This window comes from Convolutriloba macropyga, chromosome 12 (assembly GCF_964194025.1).
Source record: "Convolutriloba macropyga chromosome 12, txConMacr16.3, whole genome shotgun sequence".
NCBI lineage: Eukaryota > Metazoa > Xenacoelomorpha > Acoela > Convolutidae > Convolutriloba > Convolutriloba macropyga.
In genome coordinates, this window is record NC_134479.1 from 50,517,300 (window position 1) to 50,538,071 (window position 20,772).

The following is a 20,772-nucleotide window of genomic DNA, read 5'->3' on the forward strand; positions in this document are numbered from 1 at the left end:
AGTTCATTAAAAGAGACCTAAATCCTGAAAAGTTAACCTTGGGACCATTCGAAAAAGACACTCCTCAAAAAAGTCGGTCCATATTGTTCTCTAGAAAGGGAAATGATAAGTAATCTGTTACCAGCTGAAGCGACTCACTCTATTCTTGATTTGTTTGAAAAACAACCGGTGTTGGTTAAGTTTGGCAATGCCTTCACTCAAAAAATTGCCCGCTCGCATTCACCAGATGGACCAATGCAAGAGGGTGAAGTCATTGGTAAAAGAAACAATTTCCAATTTCATCGATTTCAAAAAAATTTTACTCAAAATTATTTCTAAAATCACACCAAGCAATGGTGCCGATCTGAGAACAGCGTTGGAGGCTACAACAACTGACTCCCTATGAATTAGTAACAACAATCTACGCTAACTTTTTTTCGGAAAACGGCGGTTTCGGCAGACGGAGTGAAGTTCTCGAACACAAATGTAATTATAACCGCAAAGCATTTATCGAAACTGAATTCTCATCAAGAAAAACAGCTAAAATACTTGGCTGATCTGTCAGCAATACTATTACGAAGATGAGCCTGCAAAAATTATTGTAACACTAAGTTTTAAGAAATTTGCATAAATGATGGCATATTATCAGCAGCAAGCAGTATCGACCAATTTCTCGGGGCATTATTGTCAGCAGGCAGCGGGTTTGAAGTTTTAGCTGGTGGAATTGGTCGTGCGCTCTACCCACAGCCAGAAAAATTTCTTTGGCCAGTTGCGAAAAAACTGGGTAGATAACTAATTTTTCAGGTAGCTCCCAAGCTAGTTGAAGTGGTGACAGAAACAAAACGCCTAAACAGGTACTCAAATCTATTGTTAAAAAACCGTGAGAAGAGAGGTAGGTGGTTTTTTGCTTACCGTTCAATAAAAGAGACTTAAATCCAGAAAAGTTAACAGTCAAACCATTCCAAAAAGACAGCCCCCAACAAAAAGTCGGTTCAATTTTTTTTCAGGAGTGGGAATTGATAAGTAATCTGATACCAGCTGAAGCAGCTCACACTACTCTTGTTTTTTGTGAAAAACAACCGGTTTTGGTTACGTTTGACAATGTCTTCAAAACAAAATTGGCGCACGTACTCATCGAAGGGACCAATACTAGATTTTGAAGTCATTGGTGACACAGACAAATTGATCATTCTACAAAAAAAATTAATCGAGGTCAAATGTAAAATCACACAGAGCAATGATGCTGATCTGAGAACAGGGACAGACGCTACATAAACTGACTCACTATATTTCAGTAACAACGCCCTACACTAACTTTTTTCGAATGCACGGTTTCCTCAAACACAGTGAAGTTCTCCAACACAAATTGTTATTATAAACACAAAGCATTTCTCGAAAATAAATTTTCATCAGGAAAAACAGCTAGAAATTACTTGGCTGATCTGTGAGCAATTCTATTACGAAGAAGAGCCTGCAAAAATTGACGGTGCAGACAACTGGGTAGATGTTGCTGCTAGAAAAAATTTGATGCAAGACTCATTCGAAAACCTTTTCATTGGGAAACCAGCAATCGACGTACTGACTTTCGATAAAAATTTACCCTAGGGTGTCAACCCAAGAGTCTTTTTTAGAAGGTCAACTAATGATTTTGCTATATTTTCTGCATCCAATAAGCACTACAAACTCTTAGTAGAAGCAAATCTTAAAATAAAAAAAATTGACATGTTTTGTCAGCAGTTGAGAAATTTTTGCTTAAGACTCCTGCGGTTGATAGATATACAGAGGTTATTCCGCGAACTTTTCTGGCAACAGCTAGAATAGGAAGCTGGAGACGGGGAGATTTTGAAAGGCGCCAGTTCGGAAGATGATAATTGCAATGACTACCAACTAAGCCTACTTTGGGACTAAGAGAGCAACTCCCTTTCACTGTCAAATACTCTTTTACAAGAATGAGATTCCAATTGTTGGTACACCAATTGTAAAACTGCACAAACGCATCTTTTCAAAACTCTAGAAGCCTTAGATTTCCTTTACAAAAGAGGACATGGTATAGCACTTACAGATTATCCAAATAATTTCATCATGTCGTTTGACTTGAAATCCAATGAGCTTCTAATGATTTCATCCACCCTGAGCTAACTAATTATCCAATCTTAATGGATCTCATTTTTTCAAGAGCTCTGCCAAACGAAATTGAGAATTTGTTTCTGCGAGAAAAAGTGTTCAATAATTTAAGAGCTCTTAATTGAAAGATGCAAACATCTGAAATTTCAATTTTAGTCGTTTTCACTGCTGATAACTTCCTAAAATTAGTTGAATAAACGTCTCTGATTCTGAACGCATCTGATGCAGTCATGGTAGGAAGTCACTGGCTGCTATCGTGCAAAAAACAGCAAGAAATTTACTTTGCAGATCCCTTGGGTTTATACAGTCATATGTAGTCTTCTACAAAAGACTTACGAGTTTCTATTACGAAATCATTCAACTGTTCAAACTAAAGCCATTTCAAAATTCAACGTCAAAATTGCTTGAACTGTTTTGCATTCATATTGCTGATGTTATAATTGAGTTGTGCGAACCATATTTTTGTTATATGCATGATGATGATTTACTACGGTTTGCTAAACTAATGCTCTGGGAAATAATTTTTGTTTGAATTGTTTATTTGAACTCACAAAAGCAATGTCACAAATTTTGGAAAACAAATTTCTTGAGAATAAATTTTACAAACAAGGTGACCTTATCAACATTAGAAGCTCCGCATCCACTATTCATTACATCAACAATATTTAAAAACCCAGAATAATTTTTACTCTTGTATAGATTCAGGACGCGAACATTAGTAGATGTTTGTAAAAGTTCGTATTGAGTCTGAATTGTTCTTGTCGAAGACTGTCTAAATTTTGAGAGCTTGCGTTGTTATACTGTCTTCCTGCTCGTGTTTGCTTGCCCAGTTTTTTGTTGTAGTCCACAGCCTCCTTCATTTTTTCAATAAAATGAACCAATAAAAAAAGATTGGTTGCGAAATCATGCCGGAGAATTTCAAAGAACGTGAAAAGGCAAGAAATCTCATAGAATGACGGGAAATCTTTGTCAAGTTTCTTCATTTCCTCTTTTTCAAAACATGGTAGTGAGGTAAATCTATTTTTCAATAATTGATTTTTTGTTATGGAGTTAGTAAGCAAATGTTTCAACATTATTTCCTTCGAAGTGAGACACTGCACCTGAAGTAAAAAAAGAGCTTCTGATTTTGATGAAATTCTTTGGAGATGTCTCATACATTGCTTCGATCATTTTTAAAAACAGAGTTTAAAAAAATCGTTGTCTCTATCGCTCGCGGTATTGTCGTATTTAGTTCTGATTTCTTTTGAGACAAAGTTTTAGTTTAGTGTCCTATTCGGTGTTCTCTCTCTCGTTGTATTTTCTCTTTCTTTCTTTGTCTCAAAACGCGTTCACAGTAAGATTTTGTATTTTTATACAGCTTGAGAAAAGATATCCTAAGTAAAACAAAATGAGAGTTAGCTTTTGATTCAAACGATACTACACAAGCATTATCAACTCATCGGAGCGTTTTTCACGAACTTTTGACATGTTTTGTCGGAAGCTGAGAAAATTTTGCTTAAGACTCCTGCGGTTGATAGATATACAGAGGTTATTCCTCGAACCTTTCTGGCAACAGCAGGAATAAGAATCTGAATACGGGGAGATTTTGAAATGAGCTAGTTCGGAGGATGATAATTGCATTGACTACAAACCAAGCCTACTTTGGGACCAACAGAGCTAATGTCTTTCATTGCCTGAAAATTGATCTTAGTCAAACAGTCCTTTATAGAAATGGGATTCCAATTGTCGGTAAACCAATCGTCAAACTGCACGAGAAGCGAGTTTATTTCAAAACTTTAGAAGACTTAGATTTCCTTGACAAAGAAGGACATGGTATAACTTTTACAGTTTATCCAAATAATTTTATCATGGCGTTTGACTTTAATTCAACGCAAGAGGATTCTCATGATTTCATCTACCCTGAGCTAACTAACTGTTCAATATCAGTGGATCTCAATTTTTTTAAGAGCTCTGCAGAAAAAAATGAGATTTTGTTACTGCGAGAAAATGTGTTCAACTTTTTCTGTCTCCTCTGATAGAAAAGTGACAAAATACTATAAATACATATCCAGAAAATGGATAACACGATAATCTAAGAGTTAATTGGAAGATGCAACTATCTGAAATATAACTTTTTAAGCGTTTTTGCCGCTGATAACTTCCTAAAATTAGTTGATGAAACATCTCTAATTGTGAATGCATCTGAGGCATTCATGGTAGGAAGTCACTGGCTGCTATCGTGCAAAAAACAACGAGAAATTTATTTTGCAGATCCCTTGGCCTTAGAGCTACAGTCATATGTAGTCTTTTACACAAGACTTACGAGTTTCTATTATGAAATTATTCAACTGTTCAAACTGAAGCCAATTAAAATTCAACGTCAAAATTGCGTGAATTTTTTGCATTCATATTGCTCATGTTATAATTGAGTTGTGCGAACCATATATTTTTTATATGAATGATGATGATTTACTACGTTTGCTAAACAGATGCTCTGGGAAATAATTTTTATTTGAATTGTTTATTTGAACTCACGAAAGCAATGTTAAGAATTTTAGAAAATAAACTTCGGATCTTTTCCGTTTGTGCCCCCCCTTTACGTTATGCGCCCCCCAGTTACAGAGCACGTGGCATTACATAGTAAATAATTATATAAAAAATATTGCAAGTGCGTCTGGGCGGTGCAAGTATTATGCGCCCACTAAGCTGGGGGTGGGGGGTGCACAAACGGAAAAGATCCCAAATTTCTTAATAAATTTTACAAAGTGCCATTATCAACATTAGAAGCTCCGTATCCATTATTCATTATATCAACAATATTTGAAAACCCAGAAAAACGTTAACTTTTGTATAGATTCAGGAAGCGAACATTAGTAGATGTTTGTAAAAGTTCCTTTTGAGTCTTAGTTGTTCTTGTAGAAGACTGTCTACCGTGTTTGGGAGCCTGCATTGTTATCTTGTCTTGTTCGTGTTTGCTCGCCCAGTTTGTTGTTGTAGCCCACAACCTCCTTCAATTTTTCAAAAAGCTGAAACAGTGAAAACAAGATTGGTTGAATACCCATGCCGCAGAATTTCGAAGCATGTTAAAAGGCAAGGATTCTCATAGAATGGTGAGAAACCTTTTTCAAGTTTCTTCATGACCTCTTTTTCAGCAAAACATGGTAGTGAGGTAAATCTATTGTTCAATAATTGATTTTTTGTTATGGAGTTAGTAAGCAAATGTTTCAACATTAATTCCTTCGAAGTGAGCCACCGTACCCGAAGAAAAAAACAAGAGCTTCTGATATTTGAGAAAAAGCTCTGGAGATATCTCATACATGCTTCGACCCTTTTTAGAAACAGAGTTTTTATTATCGTTCTCGGTATTGTAGCATTCAGTTCTGGTTTTTTCAGAGACAAGGTTTTAATTCAGTGTCATTTTCGGTGTTCTCTTTCTCGTTGTATTGTCTCTTTCTTTCTTTGTCTGTGTCTCAAAACGCGTTCACAGTAAGATTTTATATTTTTCTTCAACTTGAGAAAAGATATCCTAACTAAAACAAGGTGAGAGTTAGTTTTTGCTTCAAACGATATTCGTCGCACGCATTATCTCTCTTGAAGAGTTTAACTGTTATATTGGAGCCCGTGTTTTTTTGTTTTCACGTTTGCGTGATAACTCACTTGTCTGTTTTTGAGCAGTGTTCTGTCTGCTTAAGACAGAACACGTTTCATTTCAAATCTCCGTTAAAATCTGCCGCAATGATATCAGGAATGAAATTTCAACTGCTTTGTAGTTTTTTAAATAAAATGAAAAACAGATTACAAAGGGGGTTGAAGGAAATTTAAACTTGTGTACGAACAGGTTGTACAGGACTTCTGAATTTGAGTAGAACTATAACCAGACATCTTTTATCAATGTCTGACCTTTCAAAGTTAATAGTTGCACACAAAATGTTCACAACAGTTGGGTATCATATCCTGAAATTTGCTTAACTGTTGACCAACCCCTGTTTTAATAACCAACGTTTAACACAAATAGGCGAAGGGCATGTTTGAAATACTGTATGTTGAGCTTTATCTACGCGCTGTTATCGAGTATGTCACAATTGACTTCAATTAATACCAAATGCTCGTAAAGCAAAACAAATGAAAACTATTAAGATATTGATCAAAGCACTTTTCTATTTTCAAATGAAACGTTAAAACTGCTTTACATTCGAAAGACAAAAAATCAAATTGAACATGCGTTTCAATTGAAAACCTTTCTTTTTATCTCAATTTTTCAAAAAAATGTCTCCAATTGCTAGAATTCTAAAAGCGGGAAAAAACACCGATTCCAGAATAATTGCTGATGAATTCTATCAAAAGGAAACTGTTGTCATAAAACAACAACCTCTTGTGGACAACAACGAGTGGCAAACGACAAACCATATGGCTATAACGATAGTCAAGTTTGATTATTTACAATCTTTTTCCTTAGAAAAAGTGGTTTTGAAAGGATCTCAATATAATCTCGATATCGTAACAATATATATTCTTGAGTTCATTTTCGACCCAATGATTCTTGATGAAAGTGTGCTCAAAAATTTGGTATAATTACGACTGAAATGAATAACTATGTAAGAAGAAGGCTACTGGCGAGAGGTGGAAGCGACCGAAAGTTTACGGAAATCTAGAAAGTCTGAGAGCCCTGTATCTACTTGGTTTGAAAACGAGTTTTTAACACCGTAAACCCAGCCATGAGAAGCAGTTGTGCAATTGAGCCAGATTCTTCAACAATTGCAACACCTCTAGTCAGTTTTTGCTATACGCCCAAGAAAAGGAAGTTGAATATGGGCAATCCTTTTTTATGAAAACATCGACTGATTCAAACTGAAAAAAAAACAAATTATAGCAAGAGCAATCATGTTTTCCCTGAAAATTCACCTTTGCATTTGTTAATTGCTATGCACATATTATAATTTCCACTTGAAAGTAAAAATATGACTTTTGAACAAAACTTCTGACATTTAAAAATGAAAAGATGTCTTATGCCTATTTCTTTTTAATTGAGCCTAGCAGTGCTGTTAATTCCAGTTAGTTCTAGGTCTCAGCTCTAAAAACGCTTAAGTTCTCAAGAAATATTAAAAAAAATCTTTTTTTGAAAAAAAATTTTCACTTTTCATATTGCAGTTTTTTTCAAAAATTCAAAAGAAACAATTTTTTGAATTCTAAACAAAACTGTGTGGTTCACTTTTTGCTGTGATTCCAGTGATGTAGCCAAAAAGTCGACCTCTTGCAATCTTTATTTCACAAAAAATCATTTTTATCAAAATTGGGACTTGAAACTGCTCAAATCAAAGTTGGATGAAGACTTCGTCCTAGGAGGCTGAAAATCCGCTTTTTTGGAACCAGCGACCTCGAAAAAACGGCGTAGCTAACTTTTCTGACCCTTGATAAATATAGTTTGAAAAGATTTTGGCATTTTTTCAACCCATCAAAATCTTTTTCTAAAAAAGGCTGTTTAAAAGACATTATTTTCTTAAAAATAAAACTTACATCCCTTTTTGAAGAGTTCAGGAGCAATCTAAATCTAGACCACTTGTATATTTCAATTTCTAGAAAAATCCATTGAAAAGAAACTTCCTTAAAAAGCTTCAGGCTGAAAAGGACTCAAACTGATCGTGGAAATACTAATGACAAACTTAACACTGCTACAGTAGACGAACATTTGCAAATGTTTGTAAAAGTTCGTATTGAGTCTGAATTGTTCTTGTAGAAAACTGTCTACCCTGTTTGGGAGCCTGCATTGTTATCCTGTCTTCTTGCTCGTGTTTGCTCGCCCAGTTTTTTGTTGTAGTCCACAACCTCCTTCATTTTTTCAAAAAGCTGAACCAGTAAAAATAAGATTGGTCAAGAAATCATGCCGGAGAAGTTCAAAGCACGTGAAAAAGCAAGGAATCTCATAACAAGGCCAGAAATGTTTGTCAAGTTTCTTCATGACCTCTCTTTCAGCAAAACATGGCAGTGAAGTAAATATATTTTTCAATAATTGATTTTTTGCTATGGAGTTAGTAAGCAAATGTTTCAACAATAATTCCTCCGAAGTGAGGCACCGTACCTGAAGGAAAAAACAAAAGAGCTTCTGATATTTAAGAAAAAGCTCTGGAGATATCTCATAAATGCTTTGATCTTTTTTAGAAACAGAGTTTTAAGAAATCATTGTTACTATCGTTCTCGGTATTGTAGTATTCAGTTCTGGTTTTTTCAGTGGGAAAGTTTTAAAAAAGTGTCGTTTTCGGTGTTCTTTTTCTCGTTGTATGGTCTCTTTCTTTCTTTCTCTGTGTCTCAAAACGCGTTCACAGTAAGATTTCGTACTTTTTATTCAGCTTGAGAAAAGATATCCTAACTAAAATAAGGTGAGAGTTAGCCTTTGATTCAAACGATATTCGTCGCACGCATTATTTCTCTTGGAGAATTTAACTGTTATAATGGAGCTTGTATTTATTTTATGTTTTCACGTTTGCGGTGATAACTCACTTGTCTGTTTTTGAACAGTGTTCTGTCTGCTTTAGACAGAACACTTTTCAATTCAAATCTCCGTTAAAATCTGCAGCAATGATATTACGAATGAATATTCAACTGCTTTGTAGTTATTTAAATAAAAAAGAAAAATAACTTACAAAGGGAGTTGAAGGAGTTTTAAACTTGTATACAAACATGTTGTAAATGACTTCGTAGATTCAGTCATGTTGAATCAAACCCAAACATCTTTCATCAGTGTCTGAACTTTCACAGTTAATAGTTGCACACAAAATGTTCACAACAATGGGTACCATATCCTGAATTTTGCTTAACTGTTGACCAACCCCTGCTTTAATAACCAACGTTTAACACAAATCGGCGAGTGACATGTTTGAAATACTGTAGGGAGAGCTTTATCTACGCGCTGTTATCAAGTAGATCACATTTGACTTCAATTTATACCAAATGCTCGTATAGGAAAACAGATGAAAACACTTAAGTTGTTAATCAAAGCAATTTTCTATATTCAAACAAACGGTAAAACTGCTTTTTCGAACGACAAAAATTCAAATTGAACAAGCATTTCAATTGAAAACCTTTCTTTTTTTCTCAATAATTAAAAAAATGCTAGAATTCTAAAAGAGGCGAAAAACACCGACTCCAAAACATTTGCTGATGAAACCTATCAAAGTTTGATCTCGACCCAATGATTCTTGAGGAAAATGTACTCAAAATTTTGGTATGATTACGCCTGAAAGCAATAATTTGTATGAAGAAGGCTACTGGCGAGATGTGGAAGCGACCGAAAGTTTACGGTAATCAAAAAAGTCTGAGAGCCCTGTATCTACTTGGTTTGAAAACAAGTTTTTAACACCGTAAACACAGCCAGGAAAAGCAGTTGTGCAATTGTGCCAGATTCTTCAACAATTGCAACACCTCTAGTCTGCTTTTGCTATGCGCCCAAGAAAAGGAAGTTGAATATGGGCAATCCTTTTTGATGAAAACATCGACTAATTCAAACTGAAAAAAAAACAAATTATAGCAAGATCAATCATGCTTTCCCTGAAAATTCACTTTTGCATTTGTTAATTGCTGTACACATATTTTAATTTCAATGGGAATAAATGAGAAATTTAAAGTTTGGAAAAAATTTCTGTTTACACTGAAAGTAAAAATATGACTTTTGAACAAAACTTCTGACATTTAAAAATAAAAAGATGTCTTACGCCTATTCTTTTTTAATTGAACCTAGCAGTGCTTTTAATTCCAGTTAGTTCTAATTCTCAGCTCCCAAAACGCTTCAGTTCTCAAGAAATAATGAAAAAAACCTTTTTCTGAAAAAAATTTTTACCTTTCATAGAGCATGTTATTTTTCAAAAATTCAAAGAAAAGTTCATTGAATTCTGAACGAAACTGTGTGGTTCACTTTTTGCTGTAATTCCAGTGATGTAGCCAAAATGTCGACCTCTTGGGAACTTTATTTCACAAAAAATCATTTTCATCAAAATTGGGACTTGAAACTGCTTAAATCAAAGTTGGATGAAGACTTCGTCACAGGAGGCTAAAAATCCGCATTTTGGAAACAGCGCCCTCGAAAAAAGGCGTAGCTGACCTTTCTGACCCTTGATAATTATAGTTTGAAAAGGTTTTGACAGTTTTTCAACCCATCAAAAACCTTTTTGTAAAAAATGCTGTTTAAAAGACACATTAACTTCTTAAAAACAAAACTTACATCCCTTTTTGAAGAGTTCAGGAGCAATCTAACTCTAGACCACTTGTATATTTCAATTTCTTAGAAAAATTTATTGAAAACAAACTTCCTTAAAAAACATCTGGCTGAAAAGAACTCAAACTGATCTTGGAAATATTAATGACAAACTAGAGACTACATTAGTTGACGAACATTTGTAAATATTTGTAAAAGTTCGTATTGAGTCTGAATTGTTCTTGTAGAAGACTGTCTACCCTGCTTGTGAGCCTGCATTGCCATCTTGTCTTCTTGGTCGAGTTTGCTCGTCCAATTTTTTGTATTCCACAGCCTCCTTCATTTTTTCAAAAAGCTGAACCAGTGAAAATAAGATTGGTCAAGAAATCATGCCGGAGAATTTCAAAGCACGTGAAGAAGCAAGGAATGTCATAGAGTGGTGAGAAATCTTTGTCAATTGCTTCATGACCTCTTTTTCAGCAAAACATGGTAGTGAGGTAAAATCTGTTTTTCAATAATCAGTTTTTTGTTATGGAGTTAGTAAGCAAATGTTTCAACATTAATTCCTTCGAAGTGGGGCACCGTACCTAAAGTAAAAACAAAAGAGCTTCAAATATTTGAGAAAAAGCTCCGGAGATATCTCATACATGCTTCGACCCTTTTTAGAAACAGAGTTTTTACTATCGTTCTTGGTATTGTAGTATTCAGTTCTGGTTTTTTCAGAGGCAAAGTTTTAGTAACTTTTTTCAGCATGAGAAAAGATATCCTAACTAAAACAAGGTGAGAGTTAGCCTTCGATTCAAACGGTGTTCGTGGCACGCATTATCTCTCTTGAAGAGTTTAACTGTTATATTGGAGCCCGTATTTTTTATGTTTTCACGTTTGCGGTGATAACTCACTTGTCTGTTTTTGAACAGTGTTCTGTCTGCTTTCGACAGAACACTTTTTCGTTTCAAATCTCCGTTAAAATTTGCAGCAATGATATTACGAATGAAATTTCAACTGCTTTGTAGTCATTTAAATAAAAAAGAAAAATAAATTACAAAGGGAGTTGAAGGAAGTTTAAACTTGTGTACAAACATGTTGTACAAGACTTCATAGTTTCAATTATGTAGAACTAAACCCAAACATATTTTATCGGTGTCTGACCTTTCACAGTTAATAGATAGTGGCACACAAAATGTTCACAACAGTTAGGTACAGTATCCTGAAATTTGCTTATCTGATGATCAACCCCTGCTTTAATAACCAACGTTCAACTCAAATTGGCGAAGGGCATGTTTGAAATACTGTAGGGTGAGCTATATCTACGCGCTGTTATCAAATATGTCACATTTGAATTCAGTTAGTACCAAATGCTCGTAAAGCAAAACAGATGAAAACACTTACGATATTGATCAAAGCAGTTTTCTATTTTCAAACCAAACGGTAAAACTGCTTTTCATTCGAAAGACATAAAATCAAATTGAACATGCGTATCAATCGAAAACCTTTCTTTTATACTCAATATTTCAAAAAATGTCTCCAATTGCTAGAATTCTAAAAGGGAAAAACACCGATTCCAAAACAATTTTTGATGAAACCTATCAAAAGAAAGCTGTTGTGATAAAACAACAACGTCTCGTGGACAACAACGAGTGGCAAACGACAAATCATATGGCTATAACGATAGTCACGTTTGATTACTTACAATCTTTTTCCTTTGAAAAAGTGGTTTTGAAAGGATCTCAATACAATCTTGACATCGTAACAAATTACAATCGTGAGTTTGTTTTTGACCCAGTGATTCTTGAGGAAAATTTAGTTAATATTTTGGTATGATTACGACTGAAAGGAATAACTTTGTATGAGAACCAAGAAGGCTACTGGCGAGATCTGGAAGCGACCGAAAGTTTACAGAAATCTAAAAAGTACTGTATCTACTTTGTTTGAAAACGAGTTGTCAACACCGTCAACCCAGCCATGAGAAGCAGTTGTGCAATTGAGCCAGAATCTTCAACAATTGCAACACCTCTAGTCAGTTTTTGCTATACGCCCAAGAAAACGAAGTCGAATATGCGTAATACTTTTTGCCGAAAACATCGGTTGATTCAAAATGAAAAAAAAAATCAAATTAAAGCAAGATCAATTATGTTTTCCCTGAGAATTCACTTTGCATTTATTAATTGCTGTAAACACTTTAATTTCAATGAGAATGAATGAGAAATTCGAAATTTTCGAAAAAAATTCGGCTTACAGTTGAAAGTAAAAATTATGACTTTTGATAAAAACTTCTGACATTTAAAAAAAAAGATGTCTTATGCCTATTTCTTTTTAATTGAACCTAGCAGTGTTTTTAATTACAGTTAGTTCTAGGTCTCAGCTCTAAAAACGCTTAAGTTCTCAAGAAATTTTGAAAAAAAATCTATTTTTGAAAAAAATATTTTCACCTTTCATACAGCATTTTTTTCCAAAAATTCAAAAGAAACATTCGTTGAATCCTGAACAAAACTGTGTGGTTCACTTTTTGCTGTGATTCCAGTGATGTAGCCAAAAAGTCGACCTCTTGCGACCTTTATTTCACAAAAAATCATTTTCATAAAAATTGGGACTTGAAACTGCTTAAATCAAAGTTGGATGAAGACTTCGTCCTAGAAGGCTGAAAATCCATTTTTTGGAACCAGCGACCTCGAAAAAAAGGCGTAGCTAACTTTTCTGACCCTTGATAATTATAGTTTGAAAAGATTTTGACATTTTTTCCACCCATCAAAATCTTTTACTGAAAAATGCTGTTTAAAAGACATTATTATCTTAAAAATGAAACTTACATCCCTTTTTGAAGAGTTCAGGAGCAATCGAAATCTAGACCACTTGTATATTTCAGTTTCTAGAAGTATCCAGTAAAAACAAACTTCCTGAAAAAGCTTCAGGCTGAAAAGAACTCAAACTGATCTTCTAGTTATTAATGACAAACTAGAATTCTTTTCAAAATTCAGTTGAAGAAAATTTCTACCGGCAGCTAAATTGATCGAGTATCTTTGTTGTTCAAGGCGGTATCCAAAAGGACTACATTAACTAAAGAAAAAAGTTTCAAACAAATGAACAAATGAAAAACTGTCAAGCAATTGAATAATATGTTTTGAATAAGTTTAAGGGCTTGTTCCCAATACTTGGTGTAAACTGGCAAGACAGCAAGCTCAGTCAAGTCTCCCTCATCTTTTTCTTCTAGCACCGCTCGAGTGCTAATTAAGAGCTCTATTAGATCAAAGTACTCTTGATCTCCTCTGTCAACGAAATGGATAGCCCCGCTTGATGAAATCAGTTTTATATCAATTTCGTTGGGGTTAATATTTGCAACATCCGCAAGCGAGACCACTTGAATGTAACCCGGTCGTAGTTGAACATACTTAGGGCACTCATTTCTTTAAACTTTGACAAACGAGAGAATTAATTTTTGTTTGTCCAGTTGGTATTCACATTTGTTATGAAATCCGTTTAATTAACTTCACAGTAAAAGCTAATAGAGTAACAACAATCACGACCACAAAAACAGGTGCAACACACCTCGTCTAAAGAGCAACTGGGACCTCCTTCACTTTCAACTCAGAGAAAATTGAGACCAACATAGTTCTAAAACAATTTTGTTTGCCTTTTTGCTAAATAAGTGTCTTCAAATTTTGGTTCAACTATTATCTTTTCATGCAACTAGCAAACCTTTAAATCGAATTGCACGGTGATTTCAAATTGATTTCACAAAATGGTTATTCTTCGCATTGTTGGTCGAAAAAACTTTGTCAGTGAGCGAGGTCTAAGACGACATCGAAAAGATATTCACGACAATAAATCGGAAAACGTTACGTTGAAATGCTACGAATGTGGATAAAAGTCTCCATCGTTGGTCGGAATGAGGTGATATTCAGAGAATGCCGCAGAACTTTTTTTAGCAAAGAAAAATTTCGTGAGCATATGATTGTTCGAAATGGAATGCCTGATTTCACAACTAGGGGCCACAATGTGCCCACCCAGTTCAATTGTCTATCCTTGGAAACCTGAAAAATGTTCAACTACTAGCTAACGGAGATGAAATGGATTTGTTGGAATACCTAAACAGTAGGAAAGCAGAAATTCAATCACTTGTCGACGTACGTTCAAACAAAAGCTAACCCACTGAAACTAGGCCCAAGTTCGGGCATTCAAATGATCAAGGATATTCGTAGTAACGATGCTGGAGATGGTGAGAAAAAGATAAAAATTTTGGGCAAACTCCCAATTGAAACTGCTCTAACCTGGGAATTGACCTCCTGAACGGAATAGTATGGGGGATGGCCTATCAGTTTTGGAAGGCAGTTGAAAAAAGTTTGAACAGCGTTTCAACATTCACCTCCCGAATAAGTGGATGAAGGCTTGAAAAAAAGCTAAAAAATGAGATAAAAATTACTCCATTTGAATCCTTCAGAGCCGGATCATAAATTGCGCTACCACCGAAATATGAGTCGGATCAATCGTTGCAGAATATCTGGAACTACAAGGATGCTAATTGTTTCACATTTTGCTACACGGCACTTTTTTACACCTTCAAATCCAGTGGCAGTCCAGTAGCTGGCCCGGAAACTCCTTGGCGTGTAAAATAGAGTCCTGATTTGTATGTTGCAAACAACCGAAATGCTCGTCAACCTGCTGGGAACTTCGAAAAGCCGATATATTTTCGAGATTAGTTTTTTCAAGGAAGAGAATGATGTCCAAAATATTTTTTTCCGATGAATAACAATCTAAAAACAAATTACTAAAAACAAATTACATGGTACTAATAAAACTTTAGAAACGCAACAAAAACGAACGTTTAATAAGTTTTAGTCTCCTTCGGTTGTTTCTTAAAAGTGAAATGATAACAAATCAGGTTGACAAACAAAGATGAAATCGTGCCCTGCGAACTTTCACGAATAATCGATGAATCATTCATTGTTGACCTACTTCTTCTCTGCGACGTACATGTATTCCACTACGTGCTGATTTTGAATTTGGTTAACTTAGTCCAGAACATGAGAGGAAAAACCGTAAATTCACAGTGACGAGGAAGTTTTCGCAAGGAACAGAGAGCTCTGATATGGACATGATGCCGCTAGAATGAATAAGCCTACTGGTAACAATGCTTTCTTGAGTTTCAAGAGTTTCAGTATCAGTATATGTGCACGTGGTCTTGTATTTCGACATAGAGTCATTGTTTTTGCCAATTAACAGTGCACAGAAAGACCCCGATGAATGTAGCCTGGACACAATTGAAAAACATGAACGATCGGTGAATGTTTAGTACTGAGAAAGAATTGATGATGAGGCTAGACAGGTACCCTGACTGCATGTCTGATTTTCTAAGAACAACCGAATTTATGGCGCACGACAATTATAACAAGAAACAACAGTAGCAGCAGAACCAACATCTAACTTCAGCGGCTCGGAAACAGGAAGAAACACAAGCAGTGAAATGTTGGACATGCGAGGAAGACTTTCATGAATTGGACGAGAAAGCAGTTGACCACTGTCACTCTTGCGCTAGGTTTATTGGATATGCACATAGTGACTGCAACATTCAGCGCGATTGTTTGAATTCACCCCGATTGTACCTCACAATTTAAGCAATTATGAACCTCATTTATGTTTGACGTTACATGCATGTAGCAAAAACAACTTGATCAAAGGAATTCCACAGACGGACGAGAAATATGTATCGCTAGCGCTTAAAAGGCTTGTTGGAGTCTACAAGAGAGAAGATGGCAAGGAATTGTCAAATTACGAAGAAATGAGGATTACCGATTCGTACTGTATCATGAACACGAGTCTAGATAAACTGGTTCCATTCCTACCAATGGAATTGACAACTATTCTAGACAACTAATTTTTCAGCGAACGACCTTACAGAAGAATTAAAGCTTCTTCATCGAAAATGTTTTTACCCCTATCCATAAGCTGATAGTTTTGAAAAGATCAACAAAACCAAATTATCCGCCCTTGATCAATGGGTGGATACTCATCGCAGTGGAAAAGTCTCTCTCACTGACAGACATTTCCAATGCAAATGTGGTTTTCAAAAGGTTTAGCTGTGAGTCATTCGGCGACTACCATGATCTCAATTTGAAAACAGACACACACACTTGATAGAAGCAGTTTTTAACAGTTCCGAAAAGTTTATTAACGTACATACGGTCTCAATTGTGTGCAATTTTAATCAGCCGCTAATCTAGCAGGTGGTGTTTTGTTTAAATTATATAGAACGAGTCTCGACCTGCTGACTAGAAGAGGGATTATAGATATGGCTGAAAACCTGATGTGTGACGGGATGCCATCGATTCATTCATCGCGGCTTTTGGTTGCTAACATAAGATAAGTCGGCAAGTACAACGATTGTCTGCCGACTGGTTTTGGATTGGTGATTGATGGGAATATTCTCTATGGTGGTGTTTTGCAGAACTCCCTCTGCCTTAACGTGACCTCCAGTCTCTGAATTGTTACAGCCTGCAAGATATAATAACAACCTCAGATGATTCGTCAGTAGTCTATGCTTTTTTAGTTATGCAAATTTATGAAAGAAAAACTGAATAACGGTCCACACGTAATTGATGAATAAACAATCAGCTATAAGAAATCAATTTTGTTTCAGAGTATTCTGAGGTTGTAGCAATATTTGGAAAAATGAGCTCTGCTATGGACATAATGCCGCTAGAATGAACATGCGTAGTGGTATTTATTTCAGGATCAGGATTTGTGCACGTGTTTTTATTTTTCGACATAAAGTCCTGGCTTTTGCCAATTGACATTGCACAGAATGACCCCGATGAATGTAGCATGGAAAACATTGAAAAACATAAAGGATCGGGTAATTTTTAGTAGCGTTCGATCACTAAACAGAGAAAAAATTGATGATGAGGCTAGACAGATCCCCAGAATGCATTTCTCATTTTGTAAATACAATCGAAATAATCAAAAAGAAACAAAAGTAACAACAGAAACAACATCTAACTTCAGCGTTTTGGAAACAGGACAAAGCACAAGCAGAGAAATGTTGGATATACGAGGAATACTTCAAGAATTGGACGAGAAAGTAATTGAACACTGTCACTCTTCCGGTAGGTTCATTGGATATGCACATAGTGACTGCAACATACAACGCGTTTAGTGAAATTCAACCCAATTGTAGCTCAAAACCTAAGTAACTTTGAACATCATATATGTTCGACATTACGTGCATGCAGCAAAAACAGCTTGATTAAAATAATTCCCTGACAAGGAATACGTATCGCATTCACTTAGTGTTTGTTGGAGTCTACAAGAGGGGAGACGTCAAAGAAGTGTCAATTTACGAAGAATTGAGGATTACCAATCCGTACTGGTTCATGAGCATAAGTCTAGATAAACCGGTGTCCTTCCTACAAGTGAGGGCTCTCGCTTTTCTAGACAACCTTTTTTCAGCGAGCCACCTTACAGAAGAAATAAAGCTTCTTCATCGAGAAAGTTTTTACCGCTCTTCATATGCAGATAGTTTTCAAAAAATCAACGAAGCCAAATGCCCCTCATCAATGGGTGGATACTCTTTGCGGTGGAAAAATCTCTATCACTGACAAACACATTTCCCAGGCAAATGAGGTATTGAAAAGGTTGAGTCAATCGGCAACTACCACAATCTCTATTTGAAAACAGACGCACACTTGCTAGCACTAGATTTTGATCAGTTCCTAAAAGTTTTTTACCGTAACTACGGTCTCGATTGTGTACAATATTATTCAGCCGCCAATCTAGCAGGTGATGCTTTCATGAAAGTATGTGGAACGAGTTTCGACCTGCAGACTGAACGAGAGCATTTCGATATGGCTGACAACCTGATGGATGGCGGGATGTCATCGGTTCATTCATCGTGGCCTTTTGTTGCTAACAATAGATGCATCGGCAAGTACAACGATTTTCTGCAGACTAGTTTAAGATTGATGATTTAGGGGAAAAATCTTTATGGTAGTGTTTTACAGAACTTGTACCTGCCTCAACTTGACTTCCGGTCACTGAATTGTTACAGCCTGCAAGATATATTAGCAACCTCAGATGATTCGTCAGTAGTCTATATTTTTTTAGTTATGCGAAAATATGAAACAAAAACTGAATAATGGTCCACTTGTAATTGATAAATAAACTGTCAGCTTATCAGAAATCGCTTTTGTTTCAAGAGTCTTTACTTTCGAAAAAAATGAGCTCGCTTTTTGAACTGCGTTAAGGTTTACCCGGCGATGCTGCTTGAGGGATTGAATAGTTAAAAAGAAAATCACATTTGAGATTCGATATTGAGCAGGCGTAGGAAAATCGATGGCAAAAAATTAGGCTCTCTACTCAGGAATTTAAGTTGCTTTGCCTGCACAGACAGAAATTAGATTTATCAACTGATTGAAATACCAGTCAGTTTCATTGAGTCACTCCGCGAGCCATATTCGACTGAAGACTGGATTAAGTTTTTTGCATCCATAAAAGAAAAAAAATGTCTAGACTAAGGCTATGAAGTTGCTAATATAATATCGGGTGCAGCAAAGGAAATGTAAGTGACTTGTAGCACAGGGGTTAGTGCTGTTGGCCATGAATCGCAAGGTCAGTGGTTCGAGTCCCGGCGGAGGTAAAGTTTTTTGCACCCATAAACAAAAAAAATGGTCTAGACTAAGACTATGAAATAAATTGCCTCGCCAGTCGTTCAAGAGCAATTCTTGCGACATTTGTCGGTTAATGTTTTAAAATAGAACATCAAAATCTCTAACAAATTGGATGGAGCTGGAGTAGGAGTAGGAGCAAGTGGAGGTGTTAAGGCTGGGTGAAACCGGCTGTTGTCGGCCCGTATGCCAGTGGCGGTTTCGGAAAGACCTCCTAAAATGTATGAGCAAACAATGAATTGTAAAAAATTTACACTTTTTTCTTTTGGCTTTGTTTACATTTAAGTGACTGAGAAAGCATAAAATTTTGATGTCACCTTACCGTTTGTGGTGGTTACTGGCCTTTTTTATTTTGTTGGCTTGTTGGTTTAGAAGGCACCTGTTTCGTCTAAAGTGAAAATTGAATTGTCAAAAAAAATCTTTGCTAAAAACTTAATCAAAGGAGCTGCTTCTGAATTGAAAGTAACCGAACTTTATAGTACATACCATTGATGGAGCTGGTAACGTTGGAGCTGCTGGTGTGAGCTTGGAGGTTGAACTTGAGGTGGATTCTGAAACAAGATTTGTCAAAAGTTTCACCTTATGAGCAGTTGTGGTCAAGTGATCAAACGCAGAAAACAATATACAGTAAAACGCTAAATCACAGTCATTTTTAAGACCAGAGAGGCATCCTAAACAAAACGATATCAGTAAAGTGCTCTTTTCGGATGTTGCCATTAAAGTTTAAAATCAAAGTAATCTGAAAGTCAAACGCTAAATCATTCATTTACCAAATCACTTAATATTTAATCACAGTTCATAGCAATTATTTTAAACGTGTGTGTCTTTTTTATGCAAAGTTTTTGATGAACAATTTTGCATTTTTCTTTCAAAAATTCTTTGACTTTATCACGTTTTCGTTCATCATTTTTGAGTGATCTCTAGCCCTCCGAAAATGCTAAAAGAAAATCGGTTGCAGCAAAGGAAAAAGAAGTGACTTGTAGCACAGGGGTTAGTGCTGTTGGCCATGAATCGGGAGGTCAGTGGTTCAAATCCCGGTGGAGGTAAAGTTTTTTGCACCCATAAAGAGAAAAAATGGTCTAGACTAAGGCTTTGAATCAAATTGCCTCGTCTGTCCTTCAAGAGCAGTTCTTGCGACATTTGTCGGTTTATGTTTTAAAAAAGAAAATCAAAATCTCTAACGCTTTGGCTGGAGCTGGAGTAGATGTCGGAACAGGTGGAGATGATGAAGCTGGATTGAAACCGGCTGTTGTCGGCCAGTATGCCTGAGGCGGTTTTGAACAGAGCCCGTATAATGTATGAGCGAACAATGAATTGTAGAAAACTTACATTTTTTTCTTTATGGCTTTGATTAACTTTTAAGTGACTGAGAAAGCATAATTTTTTGGTGTCACCATACCGTTGGTGGTGGTTGCTGGCCCACTTGTTGTTTGTTGGCTTGTTGGTTTAGAAGGCATTTGTTTCGTGTAAAGTAATAATTGAATTGTGAAAAAAATTCTTTGCTAAAACACTTAATCAATACGAGCTGCTTCTGAAATGAAATTAACCAAACTTTATAATACATACAATTGATGGAGGTGGTAATGTTGGAGCTGCTGGTATGGGCGTGGAGGTTGAGGTTGAGGCGGATTCTGAAAGAAAGATAAACTGTCAAGAAGTTCACCTTATGAGCAGTTGAGATCAATTGATAAAACACAGTAAACGAAATACAGTTAAAATGCTAAATCACAGTCAAATTTAAAACCAGAGAGGCATTTTAAACAGAAAGATATCAGTTAAGTGGATTTTCGGATGTAGCCATTAAAGCTGAAAATCAAAGTTATCTAAACGTCAGACGATATATCATTCATT

General features: G+C 35.8%; 1 long non-coding RNA gene across 1 annotated transcript in view; it reads left to right on the forward strand.

Moving 5' to 3' along the window:
- The window catches only part of LOC142350789 (uncharacterized), an 80,454-nt gene that overhangs the window by 13,423 nt on the left and 46,259 nt on the right, over positions 1-20,772 (forward strand). The gene's annotated exons all lie outside the window — the stretch shown is intronic.